Raw genomic sequence first — 18,320 nt, 5'->3', positions numbered from 1 at the left:
TATTATGATCATTTTGATTATTTGCTCCTATTCTTTTCGAGGATTGTTACCTTTGGAACCGATTGGTCTACCACGCTTCATGCGTACAGTAAACTCTATCTTTCAGGGACTTTAATTTTAATAGGAGCATTTGCAGCTGAAATATGATATTTAATTTTGGATCAGCAAATGCTTCTGCCATTTGACTTGAATTATCTTCTAAGCGAGGATCATATTAATGATAATTCGATTCATCTAGCATATTTTGTAGTTGTTTTATTCCATCCCCCAAATGTTAGAAAAACTAACTCATATCCCTAATCTTCTTTGGGAAATATATCTTTATGCATTGTGGTAGAGAAATTAATCATATACCACATATCAAAAGTTATTAGATAGTAAAAATATTTGGTTTTTTATCCTAAACCAATTGTGAGGGGAGGACTTATCATATTTTGTTGGTCTGATACATACAAGTGCTACTGTATGCAATTTAGAAAATCTTAGACCAACACATGAGGTTTTGTTCTCATAAGAAATAGTTTAGGCATTAATAGGAGGTATTCAATGCTAAACTAGCTTGGATATAAATCAGCATCATCAAGATGAACTATCTTGATTTCATAATCTAAAAATTATGCTTTTAATTGAGAAAGACAATTTCAAATGCCAAACTGCAGGTTGACAATAAACATACATGTAACCATCTTATCTATGCATCTATAAGTGGTTCACATGATAGGTGAATGAGCCCATATTCACCCTTTATATATTCCAGAATTCGGAGATTTTAGTCCCAACTTTAGCTGGTATAATCAAGTTATTATGAGAACAAGCAACACAAGAGATTTCTTGAAGAATATTCCAGTTCTTCAGTATGTGCTTATCTGAATTCTCAAATAGCTCATTTAAAAATGGCAAATGAAAACTTCAAGTTTATCATGGCATGTGCTATCTCTAAGTAAACTTCTGGTTTACTATAGCATAAACTTTTGCATCAGTAAACTTCTGATTTACTGTAGCTACTTTTATATCAATAAATTTCTGATTTACTATGACTGTTTTTGCATTAGTAAACTTCTGGTATATTGTGATACATGATGTAGTACAAATTTAAAAAATAAGGCAGGTATGTTCTCACATATATATTTACCCCATATGATTGTAGGAACATGAAGATTTTCAATCTTTCAATCATTTGTAGTCTCAGTATGATAGTTATATGTATTAGTAAACTTCGATTTATCATAACGTATGTTTTGACCACAATAATGACAAATAAGCTCTTCGGGAGCCTTCCATTTATTGTCCACAATCAAATATTATTCAAACACTACTTGTGTCATGTGTCTTCTAGACAAACAGTTATCTCTTCAGGAGCTTTTGTTGTACTACCAAATATTGCTCAGACACTTCTGGTGTCATGAGAGAAAATCATAATCAAATGAACAATATAAAGCTAATTCTAAAATTATAAATGACGAAAATTAAGAATTTTAATATTTCTACCACTAACTTTGTGACAAATATCTCCTTCAAAGAGAAATACCATTAATATCTGAATATTTTATATCAATACGGCAACCACATAGTCATTGCATCTTTTAAGGAAAGATACACGAGTTGTTATTTCCTTCGGGGAACTCAATAACTAACCATAATATATTAATGTGAGTGTAGTAGAAAGCATTCTACAAGAATACTTTTGCCTTAGAATGATACTTAATAAAATTATCCAAGATGTTTTACGTACAACAAGTACGTGTGGCAATGATCTTTATGCTACAAAAATAATATTTATATCCTCTATTATTCTACCTCTTCAGGAGGTGAGTTGTGGTATTTCTTCATTCACTCCAAGGAATAAAAATATGCTTCAAAAATAACTTTGAATAGCTCATTATTTTTTACGCACATAAAGATACTGCTTCAAAATATTTTCCTACTTCAGGAGGAAATTTCAGTTGTGTTACTTCTTCAGGAGCAAATTTAAAATACGAAATATTGAGTATATATTCTCTCAATCATATTAACTCTTCTGGAGGTGAATTATAATATATTTACAACAAGAGTGCATTCATATTTATAACTTTATTAATATTATTACATTTACTTCAGGGAATAGATTAATATTTATCACAAATTCTCATCCTTCAGAAAATCGAACATAATTATCTGAACGCGCATTAATCACATCAAATTGTGATGTTTCAACCTCTTTTAAAATATTTACTACTTTAGGAGCAAATCGAGGCGTGTATGTAATATAGAGAATATTTCTCTAGCTTATCTTTAATTGTAACCATAGAAAGCCTAAATTATCACTTCTGGTGGTTAACAAAATTTAGTTACAATGAGATATACGAAATATAACCACTTCTGGTGGTTGTATATTTCTTGCAAACTCTGCTGGAGTTTAAGTGGATCTAACAATGTTATCCACTTTGTAATCCTTTATTAAGATAATAAGGATGAAAACAAATACCAAAATAGGTACTGTATACGTAACATATAACCAAGCAAGCGATGATAAAGATATTAAAATATAAGCAAAAGGCTCAAATTAAATTACGCAAATTTGGCCACTCCATATGTAAGTGATATCTACATCACTACTGCCAAGAAGAAAAATTCACCATCTCAAGGATATAATCTACCTTATGATGCTCGGAATAAACAAGATCTAACCACGAACATAAGAGTGTCGCCTTACATCGGAGATGAACACTGAAATAGAAATTAAATTCGATGTAAGTGCTCAAAATGACATAGTTTCATGCTGATAACGTGTTATAAAATAAAGACTATAAAAGAAATAAACTGAAGACAAGTATAAAGGGAGATTGATATTTTATTCAACTTTCAAAGTTATATTCATAATGAACTGAAAACTCCTTTATTTATAGAAGAAAGGAAGCAGTTGCGATGCTTTTCAGGAAGCAGCTGCAAGGCTTTTCTTTAGCTGCTTGTAACATGTTTGCATGAGCTGCTTGTAACCTGTCTGTTTAATAAGAAGCTGCTGCAAATCATTTCATTGAGTTGCTTGCAACCTGCCTGCATCAGCTGCTTGTAAGCTGTCTGCATGAGCTGCTTGCAACCTGCCTGTTTAATAAGAAGCTGCTGCAAATCATTTCATTGAGTTGATTGCAACCTGCATGCATCAGCTGCTTGTAAATAAATTTCAACAGAGTACTAAATGGATAATCTTCTTCAGGAAGATTATCTATAACGGAGTAATGAATGGACATCCACAATATAATATTTTCATAACAATAACGTTTTAGTTTGAATCTATTTAAGCTTTTCGTTTCATTTTCTTCAATTTTCCAGTGGGGATTTTATATGAAAATTTAAAGAGATTGTATTTTGTAAGGATAAATTTCTGAGATGATGGAGAATTTTTAAGATGTTTAGCGTGATTTTTGGACGAAAAGGGATTGTGCACATTTACGGGGTGATTTTGGATTTTATTAGAAAATTGGCACATAAGAATGGAAAAGAAAAATAATAAAAAATAAGGTAAAAAAGGAAGAAAGAATCAAAGAACAGAAGATAGTGGGAGGGCCTCCCTATTGTTGTCCTAAACTAGATATCATCTCAGCCTTTGCTTGTGTGAGAATTGTCATATTTTGCGCCTGGAGTGGGTAAGAATCATCGATATACATCAAATGGTAATGTGACTTATGGAATAAGATTAATAATTTTGTGAATTGTTATTTCTGCCATTTCTGAAAAACTAAGCAAGGCATATAACTTGGCAAAGCTGAAGATGTTGTTAACATATCTGTATAACCTTATTAAAATATTTGTTTTGAGTGGACAAGTAATGACCAAAAATGTCATTATTAAATTTAATAATTAATTCTGTAATCTAAGACCTCGAAAAGTACTATTTATCATTCATCGACTTGCGTGCGCAATCCGTAAAATTTTCTGGAAAGTTTTTATATGAAAAAATGGATTAAAATGTGAATTAGAGCTTTAAAACTCAATTGAGTTGACTTTGGTCAACATTTTGAGCAAACAGACTCGGATCAGTATTTTGACAGTTCTGATAGGTCCGTAACGTGATTTGGGACTTGAGAGTATGCCCGGAATTAAATTCCGAGGTCCCTAGCCCGAGATATAGAATTTTGATGAAAAAAATTAAAAGTTTAAGTTCAAATAATGACCGGATGTCGAATTATGTGCAAATGACCCCGGAATAGAATTTTGATAATTCCAACAGTTCTGTATGGTGATTTTGGACTTAGGAGCGTGTTTAGAATTTTATCTGGAAGTCCGTAGTTAAATTAGGCTTGAAATGGCTAAAAACAAGAATTTAGGTTTGGAAGTTTGACCAGGGAGTTGACTTTTTGATACCGGAGTCGGAATCCAGTTCCAAAAATTTTTATAGCTCCGTTATATCATTTATGACTTGTGTGCAATATTTGAGGTCAATCGGAGTTGATTTGATAGGTTTCGACATCGAATGTAGAAGTTAGAAATTTTAAGTTTCATTAAACTTGAATGGGTTGTCGGATTTCGTAACTTTCGCCGAATTCTGAGACGTGGGCCCCAAGGACGAATTTTCAATTAATTTCAGAATTTTTATTAAAAATGTAGTATTTTCTTATAGAATTGATTCCTATAAGTTTTAGTGATTGTATCGAATTATTTTGGCTAGATTCGAGCTAGACAGAGTTGGATAATCATGGAAAAGGCCTTCTAGTGGATTAAATTGGAGCAAGACGAGGTAAGTCTCTTGTCTAATCTTGTGAGAGGGAAATTACCTCATAGGTGATTAAAATTAAATAATTGTTGCTAATTGTGGGGGCTACGTACGCACGAGGTGACGAGAGTCCGTGCGTAGCTACTATTAATGCTAAAGTCTAGGTAGTTTAGGACTCAAAGCATGAATTACTTGTGTAAATTGTATTCTTTGTTTAATTAATATTATTTAATATATTATTTGATATATATTTATATTATGAATTGTTAGATAAAAATATTAAAGGATGGAAATCTCATATACTTGATTTTTCTGTTTAAATTAATTAATTGTTAAGAGAAATTGTTCTTCCTCCTAAATTTATCTTATAACAAATATACTCTCATTCCGGAGGTACATAAGAAAATGTCCTCCTTTCTTGTGGAGCGGGCCGAACGCCTCGGCATGATAGATGCATCTATGGATCGTGTCATACGTCCCTCGGCAGTGTACACGAAACTCTGGATCGGGCCGTACGACCTCAGTAGAAATCGTGCTTGATAATAAAATAAATTCACGATACTTGGACAGTTTATTGCAGCTTGTAAAGTTATTTGATAAATTAAAAATTTATTGAAATTGAATTGCAGCTTGTATAGCTATTTGATAAATTAAAATTTTTATTGAAATTGAAGGATTTAATTAATAGATTGGAAATTGTTGCATTTGAAGGATTTTTATTATTTCTGCTAAATGAATAAAATTATTGTTAACTCTGTGAATCATGCTGATTTGAATAATTATAATTTATTCCATTTATTATTATTGACTTTTAGTGAGTGTCAAAGTCGGTCATCTCGTCTTAACCACTTCGAGATTAGGCTTGATTCTTACTGGGTACACATTGTTTACGTACTCATGCTACACTTGCTGCACTTTTTGTGCAGGATCTGAGACAGATACTAGTGGAGGACCTATCATAGCACATCCTCGTTATCCAGGGGTAGTGGTGAGCTGCCTTTCTGAGCCGTCCTGCCGGTACCAGTGCCTCTTCTTGTATTTTAATTCTGTCTATTTTCATTTCAGACAGTATTTGGATTTTTTTATAATCTACTAGATGCTCATACACTTGTGACACCAGGTCTTGGCACACACATTGGTAGAATTTGGTGTCTTATCATTTTTCTTGAATTTAAATTTTATCGATATATGTTTAATTTATTAGTTGGCTTGCCTAGCTATAGTGTTGGGCGCCATCATGACCTATAGGTGAAATTGGCGTCGTGATAACATGGTATCAGAGCACTAGGTTCACGTAGGTCTCATAAGTTATGAGCAGACCTAATATAGTCTTGCAGATCGGTACGGAGACGTCTGTACTTATCTTCGAGAGGCTATGGGGTGTTAGGAAACTACCTTTCTTCATATTCCATCGTGCAATTGATGTAGTACTAAATATCCTTCTCTTATTCTCTCACAGATGGTGAGAACGCGCTCTAATGAGGTTCCAGACCAGGGAAGAGCTACTCCCCCAGTTACTAGAGGTCGAGGGAGGTCTCCAGCCCGTGGTAGAGGGCGAGGACGTCCCAGGACTGTTCCAGTTATGCCGCTAGTGGGTCCAGCAGAGAATCCCATTATTGAGGAGCAGGGTGAAGTGCCTGTGGCAGAGCCAGCTCCGGTGGATTTCATATCTGCACAGGGATTTCAGGTATCATGGGTCATATGCTGCGGTTCATAGATAATATGATTCAGGCCGGTTTATTTCCGGCAGACCCAGCCACATCTCAGGCGGGCGGGGGAGCACAGACCCCTACCGCTCAGGCTCATGGACAGGCAGCTGTTGTATATCAGACCCAGGGTGCACTACCCGTGGGTGGAGCCTAGCCAGTGGCAGCAACTACACCTGAGCCTAGGCCAGCTGTAGTCGCCGATCCTCAGAAACTATTGGACAGATGGACTAGACTACATCCTCCTGTCTTTGGGGGTGTCCAACATGAGGATCCCAGGATTTCATTGATCGGTGCAAGGATAGACTGTATAACATGAGGATATTGGAGTCTTATGGGGTAGACTTTGCTACTTTTTAGCTAGAGGGCAGAGCCCGTAGATGGTGGTAGTCTTATATTCTTAGCAGACCAGCAGATTCTCCTCCCATGACTTGAGACAAGTTTATCCGTATCTTCCTGGACAAGTATATTCCATCCTCCGAGAGGGAAGAGTTGAGGTTTCAGTTTGAGCAGCTCCAGCAGGGTCAGATGTCAGTGACCGATTATGAGGCGAGGTTTTCTGAGTTATCTCGCCATGGACTTATGATACTCCCTACTGAGGCGGAGAGAGTGCGGAGGTTTGTTGCGGGTTTACATACTGGCATTCAGGCCACTATGGCTCGAGAGGTTGAGATGGGTACTTCTTATGAGCTAGTCGTAGAGATAGCCCGGAGGATTGGGGGTGTACGTCAGCGTGGCCGAGAGAAGGTTACTAGAGATAAGCGGTTTAGATATTCTGGAGAGTTCAGAGGTGCTCCGTCTGGGGGCAGAGGTCAGTTCGTGAGAGGGCAGTCCAGCAGGCCCCCATATCCAGCACCACCGCCTCTTCGAGTTGCTCCAGTGCGACCCTATCTCAGTGCTATACCAGAGAGTTCTTATCGCCCACCAGCTATTCAGGGTTCTTCTAGTGGGTATTTAGGTCACCAGGTCCAGACTTCTAGTCAGCAGTTTATCGCACCGAAACGTTGTTACGAGTGCGGGGATCCCTATCACATGCGGAGATTCTGCCCCAGACTGCGGGGTAGACTAGTGCAGCAGGGTCAGCATCCTATTATTACTGCACCAGTTGCTCTACCAGTAGTTCGACCACCAAGAGCTGGAGGACAAGTGGGTAGGGGCCGTCCTAGAGGTGGAGGTCAGCCAGGCGGAGGCCACCCAGTTGGCGCTCCAGCTCGGTTCTATGCTTTTTCGGCCAGACCAGATGCAGAGGCCTCAGATGTCATGATTACAGTTATTATTTCTGTTTGCGGCAAAGATGCCTCAGTATTATTTGATCCAGGATCTAAGTATTCATATGTGTCATCTCTATTTGCTCCATTCATGGGTGTTTCTTGTGAGTCCTTGAGTACTCCTGTTTATGTGTCCACTCCTGTGGGCGATTCTGTTGTTGTGAACCGGATCTACCGATCCTGTATTATTACATTCTGTGGTTATGAAACTAGAGCAGATCTCCTATTGCTTGAGATGACCGATTTTGAAATTATTCTGGACATGGACTGGTTATCTCCATATCATGCTATTCTAGATTGTCATGCCAAGACTGTTACCTTGGCTATTCCAGCATTGCCTAAGCTGGAGTGGAAGGGTTCGCCTGTTAGTTTATTTAATCGATTTATTTCTTTTATAAAGGCTCAACACATGGTTGAGAAGGGTTGTTTGGCTTATCTAGCCTATGTTCGGGATACTACTGCAGAGACTCCGGCTATTGATTCAGTGTGTGTAGTTCGGGAGTTCTCTGATGTATTTCAGTCAGATCTTCCAGGTATGCCACCCAATCGTGATATTGCTTTCTGTATTGACTTGGCTTCAGATACCCATCCTATATCTATCCCACCATATCACATGGCTCCGAAAGAATTGAAGGAATTGAAAGAACAACTTGAGGAGTTACTAGCCAAAGGGTTTGTCAGACCGAGTGTATCGCCTTGGAGTGCACCGGTATTATTTGTGAAGAAGAAGGATGGAATAATGCGGATGTGTATTGATTATCGTTAACTGAACAAAGTCACTATTAAGAACAAGTACCCGTTGCCACGTATTGATGATATATTTGACCAGTTGCAGTGTGCTAGGGTATTCTCTAAGATCGACTTGAGGTCGGGGTAACATTAGTTGAAGATTCGGGATTTGGATGTTCCGAAGACTGCTTTTCGGACTAAATATGGTCATTATAAGTTTCTGGTGATGTCCTTCGGTTTAACTAACGCCTCGGCAGCGTTTATGGATCTAATGAACATGGTCTTCAGGCCATATATTGATTATTTTGTCATTGTCTTTATTGATGACATTTTGATCTACTCGCGCAGTAAAGAGGAGCATGAGCAGCATATGAGAGTAGTGCTTCAGACATTGCGGGAACAAAAACTATATGCTAAGTTATCTAAATGTGAATTTTGGCTAGAGTCTGTAGCATTTTTGGGGCATATTGTATTGGGTGATGGTATTAAGGTTGATCCCAAAAAGATTGAGGCAGTTCAGAATTGGCATTGTCCCACTTCGGCGACTAAGATCAGGAGTTTTCTGAGTTTAACAGGTTATTATCGTCGGGTCGTGAAAGGCTTTTCATCTATTGCAACACCTTTGACCAAATTAACCCAGAAGGGTGCTCCGTTCCGATGGTCCGATGATTGTGAAGTGAGCTTTCAGAAGCTCAAGACAGCATTGACTACAGCACCAGTGTTAGTGTTGCCTTCCGGTTTGGGAATGTATACAGTGTATTGCAATGCTTCACGCGTTGGTTTGGGTTGTGTATTAATGCAGGAAGGGCGAGTTATTGCATATGCTTCACGTCAGCTGAAGCCCCACGAGAAGAATTATCCGGTGCATGATTTGGAGTTAGCTGCGATTGTTCACGCTCTTAAGATTTGGAGGCATTATCTTTATGGGGTGTCTTGTGAAGTTTACATTGATCATCGCAGTTTGCAGCATTTGTTCAAGCAGAGGGACCTAAATTTGAGGTAGCGCAGATGGCTAGAATTACTGAAAGATTATTATATTACTATCCTATACCATCTGGGTAAAGCAAATGTGGTTGCAGACGCCTTGAGTAGAAAGGACGAGAGTATGGGTAGTTTAGCTTTCATTTCAGCAGAGGAGAGGCCATTAGCTTTGGATATTCAGTCCTTGGCCAACAGACTTGTGCGGCTGGACATTTTAGAGCTCTTGCATGTGTTGTAGCTCAGTCTTCACTATTTGAGCAGATCAAGGCTCGTCAGTATGATGATCCACACTTAATGGTTCTTCGAGAAACGGTACTACGGGGTGGTGCCAAGGAAGTTACTATTGGAGCGGATTGTGTACTGCGACTCCAGGATCGTCTATGTGTTCCTAATGTGGATGGACTGAGAAAAAAGATCCTAGAGGAGGCACACAGTTCTCGATATTCTATTCATCCAGGTGCTACGAAGATGTATCATGATTTGAGGCAACATTATTGGTGGAGGCGAATGAAAAAGGATATAGTTGAGTATGTAGCTAGGTGTCTAAATTACCAGCAAGTTAAATATGAGCACCAGAAGCCAGGTGGCCTACTTCAGCAGATGACTATACCAGAGTGGAAATGGGAACGCATCACTATGGATTTTATAGTTGGGTTACCGCGGACCTTGCGGAAGTTTGATGCAGTTTGGGTCATTGTTGACAAGCTGACCAAGTCGGCACATTTTATTCCTGTTGTGACTATGTATACTTCAAATAGGTTGGCCCAGATATATATATCTAGGAGATAGTTCGGTTGCACGGTGTGCCAATTTCTATCATATCAGATAGAGGCCCTCAATTTACTTCACATTTGTGGAGAGCAGTACAGAGTGAGTTGGGGACCCGTGTAGAGCTTAGCACAACCTTTCATCCGCAAACCGACGGGCAGTCAGAGCGGACAATTCAGATTTTGGAGGATATGCTCATGGCATGTGTGATTGACTTTGGAGGTCAGTGGGATCGTTTATTGCATTTGGCCGAGTTCGCTTATAATAACAGTTACCAATCCAGAATCAAGATGGCTCCATTTGAGGCTTTATATGGTCGGCGATGTCGTTCGCCCATCGGGTGGTTTGAGCCTGGTGAGGCTAAGTTATATGGTACTGATTTGGTGAAATATGCCTTGAAAAAGGTAAAGTTGATTCAGGAGCGACTTCGTACAGCACAGTCCAGACAGAAGAGTTACGCGGATCAGAAAGCGCGTGATTTATCATTTGTGGTGGGTGAAAAAGTTCTTTTGAAAGTTTCGCCGATGAAGGGAATCATGATATTCGGGAAGAAGGGAAAGTTGAGCCCAAGGTTTATAGGCCCATTTGAGGTGTTGAGACGAGTTGGGAAGGTTGCTTATGAGCTTGCATTGCCTCCCAGCCTATCGGGAGTTCATCCGATTTTTCATGTATCTATGCTCCGGAAGTATCATGCCGACCTATCACATGTGTTAGACTTCAGCATAGTTCAGCTAGACAATAGCTTGGGTTATGAAGAGGAGCCAGTTGCCATTGTTGATAAACATGTTCGACAGTTGAGGTCCAAGAGGATTTCTGCAGTAAAAGTCCAGTGGAGGGGCCAACCAGTCGAGGAAGCGACTTGGGAGGCCGAGGAAAATATGCGGAGTAGATATCCACACTTATTCAGCACTTCAGGTATAATTCTAAACCCGTTCAAGGACGAATGTTTGTTTTAGAGGTGGAGAATGTGATGACCCAAAATATCATCTTTAAATTTAATAATTAATTATGTATTCTAAGACCTCGAAAATTACTATTTATCATTTCTTGACTTGAGTGCGCAATCAGTAAATTTTTCTGGAAAGTTTTTATGTGAAAAATGGATTAAAATATGAATTAGAGCTTTAAAACTCAATTGTGTTGACTTTGGTCAATATTTTGAACAAACACACTCGGATCAGTATTTTGACAGTTCTGTTAGGTCTGTATCGTGATTTGAGACTTGAGCATATGCCCAGAATCAAATTCCGAGGACCCTAGCACGAGATATAGAATTTTGATGAAACAATTAAACGTTTAAGTTCAAATAGTGACTAGATGTCGAATTATGTGCAAACGACCCCGGAATAGAATTTTGATGATTCCAACAACTCTGTATGGTGATTTTGGACTTAGGAGCGTGTTCGAAATTTTATCTGAAAGTCTGTAGTTAAATTAGGCTTGAAATGGCTAAAATAAGAATTTAAGTTTGGAAGTTTGACCGGGGAGTTGACTTTTTGATACCGGAGTCGGAATCCAGTTACGAAAATTTTCATAGCTCTGTTATGTCATATATGACTTGTGTGCAAAATTTGAGGTCAATCGGAGTTGATTTGATAGGTTTCGGCATCGAATGTAGAAGTTGGAAATTTTTTAAGTTTCATTAAGCTTAAATGGGTTGTCGGATTTCGTAACTTTCGCCGGATTCCGAGACATGGGCCCCACAGACGAATTTTTAATTAATTTTGGAATTTTTATTAAAAATGTAGTATTTTCTTATAGAATTGATTCCTATAATTTTTAGTGATTGTATCGAATTATTTTGGCTAGATTCGAGCTAGACAGAGTTGGATAATCGTGGAAAAGGCCTTCTAGTGGATTAAATTGGAGCAAGACGAGGTAAGTCTCTTGTCTAATCTTGTGAGGGGGAAATTACCTCATAGGTGATTAAAATTAAATAATTATTGCTAATTGTGGGGGCTACGTACGCACGAGGTGACGAGAGTCCGTGCGTAGCTACTATTAATGCTAAAGTCCGGGTAGTTTAGGACTCAAAGCATGAATTACTTGTGTAAATTATATTCTTTGTTTAATTAATATTATTTATATATATATATATATATATATATATATATATATATATATATTGTGAATTGTTAGATAAAAATATTAAATGATGAAAATCTCATATACTTGATTTTTCTGTTTAAATTAATTAATTGTTAAGAGAAATTGTTCTTCCTCCTGAATTTATCTTATAACAAATATACTCTCATTCCGGAGGTACATAAGAAAATGTCCTCCTTTCTTGTGGAGCAGGCCGAACGCCTCGGCATGATAGATGCATCTATGGATCATGCCGCACGTCCCTCGACATTGTACACGAAACTCTGGATCGGGTCGTACGACCTCGGCAGAAATCATGTTTGATAATAAAAAAAATTCATGATACTTGGATAGTTTATTGCAGCTTGTAAAGCTATTTGATAAATTGAAAATTTATTGAAATTGAATTGTAGCTTGTATAGCTATTTGATAAATTAAATTTTTATTGAAGTTGAAGGATTTAATTAATAGATTGGAAATTTTTGCATTTGAAGGATTTTTATTATTTTTGCTAAATGAATAAAATTATTGTTAACTCTGTGAATCATGCTGATTTGAATTATTATAATTTATTCCATTTATTATTGTTGACCCTTAGTGAGTGTCAAAGTCGGTCATCTCGTCTCAACCACTTCGAGATTAGGCTTGATACTTACTGGGTACACGTTGTTTACGTACTCATACTACACTTGCTGTACTTTTTGTGCAGGATCTGAGACAGATACTAGTGGAGGACCTATCATAGCACATCCTCATTATCCAGGGGCGTAGTAGTGAGCTGCCTTTCTGAGCCGTCTTGCAGCTACCGGTGCCTCTTCTTGTATTTTAATTCTGTCTATTTTCATTTCAGACAGTTTTTGGATTTTTGTATAATCTACTAGATGCTCATACACTTATGACACCAGGTCTTGGCATACACATTGGTAGAATTTGGTGTCTTATCATTTTTCTTGGATTTAAATTTTATCGATATATATTTAATTTATTAGTTGGCTTGCCTAACTTTAGTGTTGGGCGCCATCATGACCTATAGGTGAAATTGGGTCGTGATAAGTAATGCAACAAAAACTTATTCATAAACTATTCTTTTGCGAACAAATCCTTGATTGCTATTAATTGATTTGCTAACTGCTAATAAACCATTAATTTAATCCCAAAAGCTAAGACCTTAAAATTAAGAGATGTAATTGGGATCAAGGCTTGCTTTAAATTAACCTTTTCTAAATATCATATAGATACATGAATTGAGACCCTTTTTTTAGGGGAAAAAGAAGAAGGATGAAACTGGCGAAAAAGGATCATTTTCCTTTGGGAAGCTAAACACGAGAAATGCAAAAAAGAAAACCCAATATACTGACTTTAATTTTTAAATTAGACAAAGACGAGAAAATATGTCTCTTTATTGCCTTTGCACAGTACCAAACATCTAATAAATTAATTTATGCATACTTCATGCAAAAGAAAGAAGTAAATAAATTTCTCTTTTTTTGTGAAACCAGACATGATAGATAAGGTATAAAAGAAATGAACGTTAAAAATTAGATCTTCACAACTTTTATTTTGAATTTTTAAAACTATTAATTATTAAAAAGATCAATATAATGAGGTTTTTTTTATAATCGCGCGAAGCACGGAAAATTCATTAGTTAATGGAGTAAATTTAGCTTTGTGTTTATTACCCTAATAGGAGTATCATTTTTCTTTTTTTCTTTTTTTCGTTACATAAAAGTCATTTAACCTTGTGTTCATTACTCAAAAGTCATTTTTCTTTCTTATGTTATACAAAAATTATTTTATTGTGCTCTAGTTTTCACAATAGTCATTTTGACCAGATTTTATAAAACTTTCACCTGAAAAGTCTATTATGCCCTGGCATTATAAATCCTCGAATTATGTAATACCTTATATATTATATACTATATAATATATTTTTACCTAGGTATTTTACTTATAGTTAAAATAAATTTATATTATTTTATAATATATCCGTACATTTAATTTTGTCATGGCACTCAATTTGTTTAATCATATTCAGACATGAACATATATTGAAACATAAAAACGATAAAAAAAATATTTATTTTAATATTTATTTGAAATAATAAAAACAGATTTAGTTAACAAATGATAGTTTTTTATAGTTAATAAAACTTTCAAAAAAATTCAAAGATATTTGTGTTTATTATTAAGTCTTTTAAAGCTTTTTTCTGTTAATATTTTTTTTTTTGAAAGTGTTAATTTGATGTGTTAGTGTGTCAAATGTGGGTATTTTGTTTATTTGATTAACGAATATGGCTTGACTGATGTGAGTTTAATTTTATAATTTTAATTAAAAATATTTCATTAGGTATGGTTAAGAATGTTTACTTGAGATTTATTCACAGTAATGTTACTAACAAATTTAATAATGCTACCTCTATATCTTGTAAATTAACGTTTAGGAAAAATTAAATGTCGAATATATTATAAAAATGATAAATCAAATAATATTAAGTTATTGTAATTATAAGTAAAATATATGTAGTATATAATATAGAAGATATTACATAAATTGAGGGATTTATAATGTCAAGGACATAATAGACTTTTTAAGTGAAAGTTTTATAAAATTTAGTCATAGTGACTATTGTGATAACTAGAATATAGTAAAATAATTCTTTTGTAACAAAAAAAAGAAAAATAACTTTTGAATAATAAATACAAAATTGAATGACTTTTATGTAATAAAAAAAAATTATTTTAAGGTAACACATATAAAGTTGAATGACCATCTATAAAATTTACTCTCGTTGCATAGCCAATGGAATGGAAAATTGACGAATCTGCTCGAAAACCTTTAGCTAGAGTCTAACTTGTCCACTTTCTAATAAGCTGCATTCAGGGGCGGACTTAAATGTACGATTCACACGAATTCAATACTTTTAGTGTACTTATAAGTTGTACTAGTTTTAGTGGGCGTTTGGACATAAGAATTGTAAAATATAAAAAAAAAATGCAAGTGAAAATAGTATTTAAAATTAGAGTTGTGTTTGGATATGAATATAATTTTGGGTTATTTTTAAAGTTTTGTGAGTGATCTGAGTGAAAATTTTGAAAAACAATTTTTTGGAGTTTTTTAAATTTTCGAAAAATTTCAAAATCCATGTTCAAGTAAAAATTTAAAAATTTATGGCCAAATATTAATTTCGAAAAAAAGTAAAAATTTTCTTATATCCAAACGGGCTCTTAGTGTACGTGTTGCACGTGAATGCTGTGCCAATTATTAAAAAATAGAAAAAAAATATACATAACAAACAAATATTTGAGAATAACAATTTTGGTTAAAATAAATGCAAATATTTATTTAAATGATAAAAAAAATACTAGATTATTAACATATTTAGTAGCTAAACTCAATATCTTTTGAACATGGTGATGAATTAAATTAAATTAGTTATATTAGTAATACATGACATATAAAACCTTTTTGAAATTACCGTAAAAGAAATCAATATATAACTTTCAACGTAATTCTAATTTATGAAGATAAGGTTTCCATTTGTTAAGAATAAAAATAGATCAGATATTAATATGTCATGATTCTGAAATAAATGTTTTGTGTAGAAATATGAAGTTAAGATATTTTTTCACAAACTATTGATTTTTTCAAGTATTACAAAAGAGATTGATAAGAATTAGAAACGCGCTCTATTTATTTATCCTTCTTTTTTCAGGTCGATTCCGATTCTTAGTTTTTTCTGTAATGTTGGTATTTATAGATCTGTTTCAATATGGTGATGAATTTTTTATTTTTTGGTAACTTAAGTACATAAAAATCTTATATGTCATCCCTAGTTTATGAAAATTATAGGTATGCTAAATGAACCTATTCTGGTGTAAAAAGAATTAATAGATTTATTTTCCGTAGAGTCTAAAACTTCTTCTTTACCACGTTTATCCAAAGGCCAAATAAAATTAAAGACTATCCTAAATTCATTTCAGTCCTTGATGGAACTACCAATTAGTTTGAAATTTCAATAATTTACAATGATGAGGATAACTTTTCAAAGTATTAAGGGGAAAATGATAAATTATCATTATTTTAAAGATTCAACTATATTAGTTTAGCAACAGTTTAAAATATTATTGTAATCACAAGTTTGATATGCTTGTAGCTGAATTTATTGTTTAAAGTAATATAAACCAAATATAATATCAACAATCAAGCCTTGTATTATGTAAACTAAGGCCTTGTATTTTTGTAAACTAAGCACCTTAAAATTGTTGACAAATGATATGGTTGAATAAAAATTAGATGTTTATAGGTCATCATATTACCTTCATGGTTTCTGATAAACGTTAAATTTTCAATATTAGAGAGTTTAAATTTTTTTTTAAAAAAATCATTAAAAGGAGTTCAATCAACTAATGAAGTGTTAATTCTAAATTAGCATATGTTGATTATATAAATCATGTGTATAACAATATTTTAATTAGACTATTGACAGCGTTTTTCAGAAGATATTAACTTTTAATAAAGTAAATAGTCGTGAAAAGTTTTGAAACAAATATTAGATCAAACTAACTTTTATATCTCTTATTGAACATAGATGAGGAAAACCCGTCCATAAAAACACAAGATTTTGTATATATGTAAGTAGAGGCGTTAATCATGCTTAAATTGTTACTTGGCTTAAATTATTCAAAAAAGATAAATTATAGATTCCTAAATATTAAATCTTCATACCTAGTTCAATAAGGAAAGATTTTGTTTTCCCTCAAAATCGGATAACAATTAAATTTTTAAGTGGTTTTAAGTATACGCGGATTAATTTGATACAAAGCGATAAATTAAGTTGCTATTGAATAAACCAAGATAAAATAAATTCAAACCACACGAGTTGGATAGTTTTAGCCTTAATGAAATAGCCACTCTCGAACCGAGCTCACTGAGACCGGTATAGACGAAAAAGAACAAGAGTTGGAGACAAAAATAATAATAATATAATTGCTTTTGAGTGCATGTTACAATGTGTTTCATGAATTATCAGGCCCCCTTTATATAGTAGGTGAGTCCTATTTTAGGTACAACTCTATAAAAGGTAAAGAATCTTTCGATTCACTGATTGCCGGTTCCTCATTGATACGTGCCGAGATCCCCGCCGTAATATTCGGTCGATTACGGATATTTCGGCCTTCTGTTGGCTATACTGAATTGTCCGACAATGTCCTTCGAAGTCGATCGAGGCTAAGACCGATTCCGGGACCATGGCCTCGATATTTCCGATGGCAGGCGTCATGCCCCCGGATTCTGGCTCGATTTCGGTCTCTTGTTGCCATGTCTCGAGCCTGGCTTATTTTGTCGGAGGTTAGGATACACCATGAGTTCGATTTCACCCATATACAGATTTAATAACCAAAATTCTAGTTGATTTCTAAGTCCTAAGCAAATAATTTAGTTACAATTACAATTTTGTCCAAGAAAAAAGTTTATTTTTAAGGGTAAAAAAGGCGGACGACATTTTATTAAATTTTTTTGTACTTTTAATATAATATAGATAGATAAATTTATATTAGAAAATTTATTACTTATATATATATAATATTTAATTATGAACCCAATTATTTATTGATGACAAGTTCCAAAATCTTCTTTAAAATATGCAAATAACAGATTCACTATATATGACAACGAGGCAAGGTCCACTCATGATCAGACGGATGTAAAGTAGTTAGAAGCCTGTCTTTGCTAACTTTCCTTTTTTGTCTTTTAATATTTTTGGTTGGTGAGGACTGAGGAGTGAGGATAGAGGAGTTTGCTTTTTTAAGGCCTATTTTGCAATTGAGAATTGGCTGACATGTCCAGGACCAGGGGCAGACTTTGATTTTGAACCTTTCTTCGTTGTATCGTTGAATCATCATTATGAGCCAAGGGAAGACTAGCTTTAATTAATGTCTCATCAAAAGACTTTCCTAAGGAAGGTGTTAACTTAATTAGGATTTAAGGGGCATTTCCTTCTCTGCACAAGCCGAGATACGATGTCAATCTATTATTACAATTCGATTTATGAGCGATATTGAGGTGGATTTCAAATATTAATCTATGCTTTATGT

The sequence above is a fragment of the Nicotiana tabacum genome, chromosome 15 (assembly GCF_000715075.1).
Source record: "Nicotiana tabacum cultivar K326 chromosome 15, ASM71507v2, whole genome shotgun sequence".
In the NCBI taxonomy this organism is placed as follows: Eukaryota; Viridiplantae; Streptophyta; class Magnoliopsida; order Solanales; family Solanaceae; genus Nicotiana; species Nicotiana tabacum.
Note: the sequence above shows the minus strand (reverse complement) of the source record.